We start from the raw sequence: 12,329 nt of genomic DNA, 5'->3' as shown, positions 1-12,329 counted from the left end.
ATTGCAAATAAGAAAAGAAAAAAGACACAGAGGGAGTACCATTTTTGTGTTTGTTGCTTTGTAATAGATTATATGTGGACTGATAGTTTATGTATTATTAATTATTGATGATGTGGCTTTGCATACCCTAAATCTTATAACTCTAGTGGAGGTGCTAGCTAGCATTTAATACCCACAAAAATCTCAATTAAAACTTTGAATTTCTTCTGGTGCAATTGTTCTGATAGGAACTTGTCTTAAATCTACTCTCCTTTTCTAAATCTTTTCCCATAATTTATTTATTACTATACATGTTTTCTGTATAATTAGCTAGGTAAAAATGTGGTTACCGTATGTATCAGACTATCTTCTTCTTCTTTTTTGGGAAAAGAATTGGTGGCGCAGCTTTTTCATAGCTTGGCATTATTCTCAGCTATAATCATCCGGGCGAATCTATAATGGATAATTTACTTTTATTCTACAAAATCACACCGATAATGGATATTTTTTTTAGTCACAAGATTTGTGTTCGTCCATGAATTGTACTCCCTCCGTTTCAAATTACATGTCCACTTTCAAAAAATCACATAGTTTAAGAAAAGTGGTTGTTCGCAAATTAATTATGTTAAATGACCATAACATGTGGAGTGAGATTGATTTTGGAAATATAAATATGAGATATGTGGAGTAGAAATGATTTTGGAAATATGATTTTGCATTGAAAGTTGAAGTAGACAAGTAATTTGAAACATAATTTTTTTTTCAAAGTGAACATGTAAATTGAAACGGAGGGAGTATTAGAATACAATTGTTGAGTTCATTAACGCAATAGCCCTGGACCATTAATTTAGGACAGTGGACAGAAGGAAGGGAGTAGTGTCTTTGCAGTTTTGCTGACAGTGTTTCGTATCATGTGATATAGGTTGATTATGAATTTTATTTATAGCTCTTCACAGCTAAATGACTTCCAGTTCTATGATTATATAAATACTGACTACATGACCAAGCACGCGCCAGATTAAGGTGTTGCAGCAGTGATACTAATACTACTATTTTGACCAATTACAAGAGGTTGAAACTGCGTACCAGCTTAAGATACTTCAAATTTCTTCTCAAATCCCTCATTCTGTCTCTCATTTTCATGATAATGCTTTGCTTATTATCCGCCCTTCTACCTCTCATATCACCAAAACTACTGCTCCTTATTCTTTGCGGATAATTCCTCCCTTATCAAAAAATTTGAAATTCCTTTTGAGACCCAGACTTGTACTTTGAAATTAATTGGTTTCAAATTATTAAATTAGCGGACTCTGAAATGAATTATTAAATACTTCTCGGATGAGCCAGAGCCCGCTCATCCGAGAAGTATTTAATAATTAATTTCAGAGTCCGCTAATTTAATAATTTGAAAGATAAAATCAATCACATCGGTACTGGTAAGTTTAAGTTATACCCCCATCCATTTCTAATAGCTAATCAGGTCTTACACTCAGTTTCAAGCATATATGGTTTCCCTACATAACCGACAATTTTAACCGTTTAGTTTTGTTGCAGTGAGAGCAACCGATTTTTGTTAGTTACTTTCAGCGATTTATACTTTGAAAGAGAAGTATGCATAACTTTTATGAGTTGACTGATCATCATCAAGTGGAGAGTAAATTGATCCTATTATCCACAAAACACACAAAAAACAAATGAATTTATATATACAGGCTGGCTTTAAATGGTAAACGTTGACAAATTAAGTTTAGTTAGTAGGTGAATATATGGACAAACATATATACTATAATTAAGTTCATTGTATATATGCTCTAGTTGATTATAAACCAGATAATCCACAACATGAATGGTAATATTGCTAGGATGTTCCACCAGGAAGACTGTGCAATGGCTAACCTCCAGCAGTTTGTAGTAGCTCAATACCATGCAGCACCGAGGCAAGCTCAAAATAGGGCACATCAATTCTTCAATGTAATGGATAGCTGATAGAGTATATATTTGCATATATTCTAGATGATTTTATTCTCATATTTATTATATTTTGCATTGAATTGGATATTTATTTAATAGATTTTAATGTTTTATTGTAGGAAGCAAGAAGTTCCTAAACTTGTAAGGAATTGGAATAAATAGCTTAATTTGGAGATTAATTTGAAGGAAATTCGGATTTGTTGGGTTGCTTGCACATGACTCACTGTTTGGGCCATATCTTGAGTTCTAGAAGTCAGAATTGGGTGATCTTATAGCCCAGGCGAAGCTTAGAGAATTTTCTTTTATTCAGAGATGGTCCAATATCCAAAATCCAACAGAATCAGCCCAGAATCATGAGAGAAAAGTCTGCTGCGAATTTTCCTTGGAGAAACCAATTCCGTTTGGGAAACTGTTTTGTATATCTTTGTAAGCATTAAAATTATATATATATTAGGAGAATAGACATTAGATAGTATTGTATAATTAGGTTATGTCTAAAACACTTTGTCTCTTCTTCTTCAAGACTTCGGGATTGAAGATTTCATTGTAATATCCATCTTTATTTTCTTTTATTTATCTATTATGCTAGAGTAGATTTTTATTCTAGAATTGAGTTGAACCCTAGTTGTGGTTGATGCATGATTTTCGATGATCTTTGATTGATTATGTTATTTGCTCTTGCTTATTGAGTTGTGCTGATTAACAATTACAGGTCAGACGTATTTATGTGTATTGTTCGAACCGATATCTATTTACCATCGGAAGTTGGATTTAGATGGTTGTGATTTATCCAATAAGGACATGAACTTCTCCATGGAAATAGGTAGAAAGAATTGTTTGGAAGTTAGGATGCTGTGTTTAATTTCTCTAAACTACATGATACCATGGAAATAGGCTTGATTGTATTTTAGAGAAGCAATTAATACTCGGAAGAGGTTATTGGTATTTTATAGGGCGCATCTTTCCTCTTGGGTAATTTATCTGATTAATTGGGGGAGAAAATCATAATTGCATTGATTCATGCTAGTGGGGATACTTGATTCTAGATATTTTTAGTTAATTGTTTTCTATATATTATTTGTATTAGTATAATATTAGTTTATTATCTCTCAGTTTTTATTGTGTTACTTGATTAGTTGGATTAAATCAAGAATAACTAGTGTTTGATACGTTTGTCTCTGTGGGATCGACTCTGACTTACCTTACTACATAGTTAGAAGGTTTGTTAGATATTTTATTATTTGATAGGCACGCGACAGCCTTGTCAAATTTTTGGTGCCGCTGCCGGGGACAAAGCGGTATTAGATTAGTTTGTTTTTGATAAGATCCAACTAATTAATTTTTTCTTCTGTTGCTTCGGCTATTATTCTTGTTCCGTTTAATCCTTCGCTTGTGGTTGTTCTTGTTTCTTGCAATTATTGAGTTTCAGGTTTTTACGACAAGAAAGCAAGCAAGTGAATGATGGAGGAAGAAGAAAGCATGGAGGCATTGACTAAGGCTATGCATTCATTATCTCGGACAATTAATGAACTTGAGCCTATATCTTCATATTTGGTTTCTACTTGTGAAGTTTGCGGTATGAAGGGACACACTCGAAATTATTGCCGATTCAACACCCCTTATTATCCAAACCAAGCACCGTATTGGGATAGTAATTTTAATTACTCTACCAATTACAACTCTGACCAAATACCACAATACAATCCTTATTCTAGTACATACAATTCTGATGGGGAATATTATCCTGATTTTTCCTACCAAAACAACTCACCTCCACCACAAAAGTCTAGCTTGGAAACTACCTTGGAAGCTTTTATCTCCAAATTTTCTAAAGTCAACCATTTAATCCTCAGTTTGAAGAGATGCAAGTTAGTCTATGCCAAGCTCAACCACCTGAAATCTACCCTCAACCACCACAAAATTCCCACTTGGAAATTCTTTTGCAAGAATTTATTTCAGCACAAAAGAAAACGAATGAAGAGTTTAAGACACATCTCAATGAGATGCAAGCTCATACCAAGTTGATGGAAAACACACTGGCTCAAATGACTCAACAGGTAACTCAATTCGTAGAGATGCGCAGTCAAACGGATAGTGAATCTACGAGTCAAATGGATGATGCAACTTTGTGGAATGGTGAGAAGGTCAAAAAGTCTACAAATGAGGTAAGTATCGGTAAGATAATTTTTGATGACTTTGATGATGATGATGATTTTGAAAGTCTTATCTTATTGACCCCTATACTTCTCAAGAAATAAACAAGTGTGAAAACTCTTATGATAATAATGATGTTGATTTCTTAGATGACTCTTTTTGCATGCTATTTGATGAGGGTGATAATATATCTGTGGTGGAAATTGATTCGGATAAGGATATTGTGAATTCAATTGTGGTAGATGATATGAAACCAAATTTGAATGAGATTGACTCAATTGATGTGAATATTGAGAATTTGTATACGCCTTATGTCGATCCAATTTGGGAGGATTTTGTGAAAAGTAACTATACACGTGTTGGTGATGATTTTTATAAATACTTTCACATGCCCCAATTTCTTGAGTATCATGTAAGTCTCGGGTGTCAATTTATATATCTTCTTGGTAATTTCATCGGTTCTCAAATAAATAGATTAATTGAAATTAGGAGATATGTACATTTGTTTGCTTTTTCACCTCATTGAGGAATGCTAGTTATATAAAATAAGTCGAGCTAATGACAATAAACAAGCGCTTCTTGGGAGGCAACCCATGATTGTTAAGGTTAATAATTTTTATATCTTGTGTCCGCCGGTGTGATGTTTCTGCTGGCAATATTGCTTCTAAGAGGGGAGTTGAACCTGGACCATGTTTCTTGAAAGCACAAACTCCAACCACTTGGGCAAACTTGCACTTTGAATTAATTTTGTAAAATCTAATATGTGGACATTGCTTGGATTGGGAAAATTAATTTCATAGAGCCACATTTCACTTCTTTTTCAAGCGGCACTTCGTGCTTATGCACTAGGGGAGTATTTCTAACCTTTCTTTGTATAATTTTTTATTTTATTCTTTTTGTATTTTTTTTGGAATATATTATTATTAATTTATTCATTGAGGACAATGAACCATTTAAGTGTGGGGATGAGTTCTTAATGAATGAAGAAAAATTCAAAAAAATTATATATGATTAAAATTTAAAAAAAAGATAAAAAAAAAGAGAAAAATTAGAATAAAAATTGTATACTGCCTTGTCTTAAATTTAGGAAATTCATGCTAGTTGCATTAGATTAGAGCATGTAGTTTTTTAGTAGTTTTTTGTTTTGTTTTTTTTTTCTTTTTAGTTTGCATTTGCATAAGTCATGAAAGTATATAATACCGAGTTAATTTCTTGTGATGAGCTTATTTGCATAATTTCTTGGCTAGTAGTCTTGATTATATGTGATGTCATGCATGCTTAGAGATTGTCTGTGCGGAAATTTTATTACACTATAAAAATGCTCTAGATACATGACTTAGGCTAGCTTAATTCTTGAGTCTTTGCTATGAGTCGAGCGTAGAATTTTGACTATTCCCTTTTGAGCTTAGAGTATGTAATTCTTAAGTTTGGGGAAGCTATGGGATGTATATGCCTTTCTAAAAAAAATAAAAAAAAATAGAATATTGAAATAAAGTATCGAGTACTCCTTTGAGATCAATGGGTGACAATATAATGTCATGTGGAAGGGACGATCCATGTACTTGTGCTGGTATTAAGCGCAATTGTACTAGAATAAATTTTTCTTGGTGACTTTTCACAACCCTTGGTTACTGGAGAATTACTTGACTTCAAAAAAAAAAAAGTGAAAAATATGAGATAGCGAAGTCTTATGGTGGTCGTAACTCACTTACCCTGATAAGCGTCCCGACCTTAGACCGAGCATGAAAAAAAAAAAGGAAAAAGAAAATATAAGAGAGGCATAAAAGTTCTTTAGTGACCCTAAGCTATAGTTGACTCTAATGTAACGAAGTGTTTAAGCATCATTCTGATTAACGGCTCATGGTTAAGACTCTGTTGAAGTCTGTTGGTCTCTGTTTTGTTTCATTAGAGAGCATGTTGAGCACACACGATGCACTCTGTACTTGCAGTGGAAGAGTTGCATGACTAATATGTGAGATAGATGAATGCTTTGATTGTTGCATATTCTGAAGATTATATATTGATGAGGTTAATGCTTTCATGATTGGATTTTAGCTTAGGCATATTCATTTAGGTTGCATTCATATTAGTTGCATGTTTGAGACTTGGCAGAAAAATATTTGATTTTGTGGGTATATCTTCTATAAACCCTCACGAGACAAAACTCGTCCTACTAGGGCTGCCTAGGGGTTTAACGGCTTGTTGCATGCGCTCAATGCAATCGTGTCATCTACGAAAGTGGTGTTAGTTAGTTAGGATATTTTTATTTCTTTTATTTGCCCGAGGACGTGCAAAAGGTAAGTGTGGGGATATTTGATACAGTATATATTTGCATATATTCTAGATGATTTTATTCTCATATTTATTATATTTTGCATTGAATTGGATATTTATTTAATAGATTTTAATGTTTTATTGTAAGAAGCAAGAAGTTCCTAAACTTGTAAGGAATTGGAATAAATAGCTTAATTTGGAGATTAATTTGAAGGAAATTCGGATTTGTTGGGTTGCTTGCACATGACTCACTGTTTGGGCCATATCTTGAGTTCTAGAAGTCAAAATTGGGTGATCTTACAGCCCACGCGAAGCTTAGAGAATTTTCTTTTATTCAAGATGGTCCAATATCCAAAATCCAACAGAATCAGCCCAGAATCATGAAAGAAAAGTCTGCTGCGAATTTTCCTTGGAGAAACCAATTCCGTTTGGGAAACTGTTTTGTATATCCTTGTAAGCATTAAAATTATATATATATTAGGAGAATAGACATTAGATAGTATTGTATAATTAGGTTAGGTCTAAAACACTTTGTCTCTTCTTCTTCAAGACTTCGGGATTGAAGATTTCATTGTAATATCCATCTTTATTTTCTTTTATTTATCTATTATGCTAGAGTAGATTTTTATTCTAGAATTGAGTTGAACCCTAGTTGTGGTTGATGCATGATTTTCGATGATCTTTGATTGATTATGTTATTTGCTCTTGCTTATTTAGTTGTGCTGATTAACAATTACAGGTCAGACGTGATTATGTGTATTGTTCGAACCGATATCTATTTACCATCGGAAGTTGGATTTAGATGGTTGTGATTTATCTAATAAGGACATAAACTTCTCTATGGAAATAGGTAGAAAGAATTGTTTGGAAGTTAGGATGCTGTGTTTAATGTCTCTAAACTACATGATACCATGGAAATAGGCTTGATTGTATTTTAGAGAAGCAATTAATACTCGGAAGAGGTTATTGGTATTTTATAGGGCGCATCTTTCCTCTTGGGTAATTTATCTGATTAATTGGGGGAGAAAATCATAATTGCATTGATTCATGCTAGTGGGGATACTTGATTCTAGATATTTTTAGTTAATTGTTTTCTATATATTATTTGTATTAGTATAATATTAGTTTATTATCTCTCAGTTTTTATTGTGTTACTTGATTAGTTGGATTAAATCAAGAATAACTAGTGTTTGATACGTTTGTCTCTGTGGGATCGACTCTGACTTACCTTACTACATAGTTAGAAGGTTTGTTAGATATTTTATTATTTGATAGGCACGCGACAGCCTTGTCAATAGCGATGGAAATGGAAGTGTTGATTACAGGGAGTTCAAGTATTTTTTAGTTTCTGAAGGCTTTGAATACTATGCTGGAAGAAATCTGTTCATGAAGTTGGACGGAGATGGGAATCGAGGTTTGGATTTTTGGGAGGTCATGACTCTTTACTATATTCTCAAAAGTGGGAGACCCTTCTGTTTTAGATGCGACTTTTTTTTGTGGGACGTTTATTTTGTTTGTAATGATTGTCGCGGAGGCCCCTACTACTTCTGCAACAACTGCTTCCAATGTCACCTGCAAGAACACAGATTTTCTGTTCAGGTTTTTTGTAATTAATTAGTAATATATATAGAGGGTAGTGATCAAATACAAAGCACTAAATACAAATCAAGGGAAACTAGTATATGATCACCCATCTCTAGATGATATCACCCACCCGCTATCCACCCTGACCCCATTAAATCCACCTCGGATCCACTAGAGGTCACTAAGGCTCCGGACGGGTTCCAGAGGTGCTCCAGACACTACAGGAAAACAGGTCAAAACCGACCGCACAAAACCGACCGCCGCATATAAAACCGACCGACGGTCGCGTGGTCGGTTTTAACCCGTCGAAATCACAAAACGACGTCGACCTGGGTGACGTGGCAACAAATAAAACCGACCGTCGGCAACGGTCGGTTATATGTATGACATGGCACTATTATAACCGACCGTTCTCTGTGGTCGGTTTTGTTTTACGCGGAAAAATAATTAAAAATCAATTTAAATAAAAATATCTGCGCGTCAGCCCCTCAAAACGACGTCGTTTTTTTGTTTGGTACTAAAACCGACCGATTGGTCGGTCGGTTTTAACCTGCAGCTTTTATATCACTTTTTAGCTACTAATGAGCTCACATTCACTTGAAATAAAAATCAAAGGAGAAGAAAGGAGCTAAAGTGGGGGAAGAATTATTGCTTGCAAACATTTCAAGTAAGTGATTTTCATTTATTTGCATTAAATGTGTGTGTGGTGGGTGTGTTAAATGTGTTTGTTATATTAAATGTGTGTGTATGTAATTACATTGAATGCTTGTATTGCATTAAATGTATGAAATTCATGTGAAATTATTTGTTAAATGTATGTGTGTATTGAATGTATGTGTGTATTGAATGTATGTGTTATTAAATGTATGTGTGTGTTAAATGTATGTGTGTGTTAAATGTGTGTTAAATGTGTGTGTAGATGACAAACTTGGATCGAAGTTGGATTAGTAATCAAGTGCAAAGTGATAAAATTTCGTTAACTCCGGAATATAGGAATGGTGTAGAAACTTTTTTAAAATTTGCAAGTGAAAATGGAATGGGAGAAGATGGTACAATGAAGTGTCCTTGTAAACGTTGTAGGAATTTGAATTGGTTAAGTATCGACGATGTTAGATTCCATTTACTTGCTAAGGGGATGCTTGAGGGTTATACCGTTTGGACATCACATGGTGAAGAAAGAGGAAGAAAACGTAGTCGAACATCGCATAATCGTTATTGTGTTCGGGAACCTACGAGGGTAGAACAACCGGTAGATTTGAATGCGATGCTACATGATTTTGCCGGTGAAAATTCCGAATTTTATAACAACGTGGATACGGGAACTAGGAATGTAGAAGAAGTTCCAAATGATAGTGCAAGAAAATTGTATGAGGTGATTGTTGAAAATGGAGCACCTATTTATCCCGGTAATACGAAGTATACAAGGTTAAGCTTTACCACAAAATTATTAGAATTCAAGAATATCTCACATTGTAGTAATAAGGCTTTTGATAGTTTGCTTACACTTTTTGCGGATGTATTACCCAAAAAACACACGTTGCCCCAAACTTATTATGAAATGAAGAAGATAATGAAGGGTTTGAGGGTTGAATATCAAAAGATTGATTTATGTGAGAATGATTGTATGTTATTTTATGGAGATGACAAGGATAAAGTTGTGTGTGATATATGTGGTAAAGATCGTTATCGGGATGTTTTGAGGAAAGATGGTAAAAAAATACCAAAAAAAATATTGAGACATTTTCCTTTGATTCCTCGACTACAACGCTTGTATATGTCAAAACATACATCCGACCATATGAGATGGTACAAGAATCGAGATGTCAAAGATGGAGAAATTAGTCATCCCGCGGACGGAGAAGAGTGGAAAAATTTTGATCGTCGATATCCATCATTTGCTCAAGAAATTCGTAATATAAGGCTTGGCCTTGCAACCGACGGTTTCAACCCATTTGGCCCTACCGGGAAAAAAACATATAGTGTGTGGCCCATAGTAGTAGTTGTCTACAATCTTCCGCCATCAATGTGTATGAAAAAACCCTATATGTTTATGACCGATATAGTGCCGGGTCCGAATAGCATTGGCAAAGATATTAACGTTTGTCTAAGGCCTCTCATTGATGAATTGAAGATATTGTGGAATACGGGAATTGAAACATATGATCAATCTTCGAAACAGAATTTACAATGAGAGCGGCTCTTATGTGGACAATTAGTGATTATCCCGCTATGAGTATGATAAGTGGATGGTCGGGTAAAGGAAAATTAGGATGTCAAGTGTGTCTTGGAAGTGTGCAAGGGTTTCAATTAAAACATTGTGGTAAATGTAGTTTCTATGGCACGAACCGAATATTCCTTGAACCGAATGATCCACTACGTCGGAAAAGTAATTTGTTTGATAATGCGGAAAGAAGAGTGTTTCGTGGTCGTTTGTCCGGGAGGGTGTAAAGGAGTTGCTTGACGGTTTAGTTTTTCCACCACCCGGAAAGACTAATACAAAGGCGAGGAGTATCGGATATGGGGAAGAGCATCATTGGACTCATGTTCCAATTTTTTATGAACTCCCTTATTGGTCTTCACATAGTTTACGATATTCAATTGATATCATGCATACGGAAAAAAATGTTTTTGAGAACCTATTTTTTACTATTGTGAATGCGAAAAAGTCAAAGGATCACAAAGAAGCAAGAGCGGATTGCAAGCACTTTGGTGTGTTACCTCATTTGTGGATCGATGAAAATGGCAAGTCACCCAAAGCACCTTTTTCCATTACAAGAAAACAACGTAAACTTTTGTGTGAATGGATTAGTTCACTGAAACTTCCAGACGGTTATTCCTCAAATATATCTCGTTGTTGTAATGTTGAGGAGTGTACATTTTATGGATTCAAATCGCATGATTGTCATATATTTCTTCAAAAATTATTGCCTCTTGCAATTCGTGAGCTTTTACCGGCGCCTATTGCGGATGCCATCACGGCAATTGCAAATTTTTTTCAAGATTTGTGCTCATCCACGGTTACAAAAACCGATTTGGAAATAATGGAAAAATCAGTTGTGAAGGCATTATGTTTGTTGGAAACAATTTTTCCTCAAAGTTGGTTTGATTCGATGGAACACTTGGTTGTGCATTTGGCGGAAGAAATTAGACTTGTTGGACCTGCTTACTGGCATTGGATGTATCCAATTGAGCGTTTATTGGGGAAACTAAAACAAAAAGTCGGCAATAAAGCAAGAGTTGAGGGTTCCATTGCCGAACGATATATGGAGGAGGAGATTGTCAATATTTGTGCTTTTTACTTTGCATCCGACTCGATTCACAATAAATAAGTCGTAACGAAGTTTTGTTTGATGTACAAAAGACCGACAAATTAGAAGTTTTTAAATATCCATGTGATTCTCTTGGAAAGAACGAAGTCGATATTTGAATGATGATGAGCAATTATTAGCTGATGAATATGTTCTTCTAAACTCTCCTGAAGTTCAACCTTATCTAAGGTATGTTAAATACATTTTATGATAAATTTTTGTGAAGATGTCAATACATTTTATGATAAATTCATGTTATTGACATTTATGCATTATTGTAGGAGGTACCAAGATCGAGTTATGAGACAACGTCCTGAGACAACACCACAACAATTAGATCATATTGTGAAAACTCGATTCAAAGCTTGGTTTAAGAAAAAGGTTGAGAAAGACGAGATAGACGGACCTCGTTTCATGGACTTGCTAGAAGGACCGGCATTAAAGGTCATGACTTTTGAAACTTGTCAAGTTAATGGATATAAATTTTCAACATCATCCGCATCCGGTTCCGGTGTTGTAGTTAAAGGAACTTTGCAGGAAAATAATCTTGATTATTATGGTCAACTAATAGAAATTATAAGACTTATTTATCAAGGATGCAATCATGTATATTTGTTCAAATGTATTTGGTTTGATAGTCTCGGAAATGGTGTGAGGATCGATAAGAATCGAGTGGTGACGGTTGATATAACTTCAAGATTGAGATCTAACGAAGTTTTTATTTTAGCTAGTCAAGCCTCTCAAGTATATTACGCTCCTAGCGTATTGGATCCACGAAGCAAAATATATACGGTGGTCAAATCTAAAAGTCGTCCGATTGATGAATCAATTATTGTGCAAAATGATATAGAGGACGCTTTTCAAGAAGATAGATCTAATGCCGCTAGCTCATTTTCACTATTTGTTGATTTTGCACAATATGGACAAATACCATTTATTCGGCATGAAAATCAAGATGATGATGATGAAGAAGACGACTTGCGAGATGATGAAAATCAAGATGATGATGATGATGTTGAACACAATGAAGAAGAGGAAGATGATAATGAAGATGATGAT

The sequence above is a fragment of the Daucus carota genome, chromosome 9 (assembly GCF_001625215.2).
Source record: "Daucus carota subsp. sativus chromosome 9, DH1 v3.0, whole genome shotgun sequence".
NCBI lineage: Eukaryota > Viridiplantae > Streptophyta > Magnoliopsida > Apiales > Apiaceae > Daucus > Daucus carota.
This window is presented reverse-complemented; position numbering follows the sequence as displayed.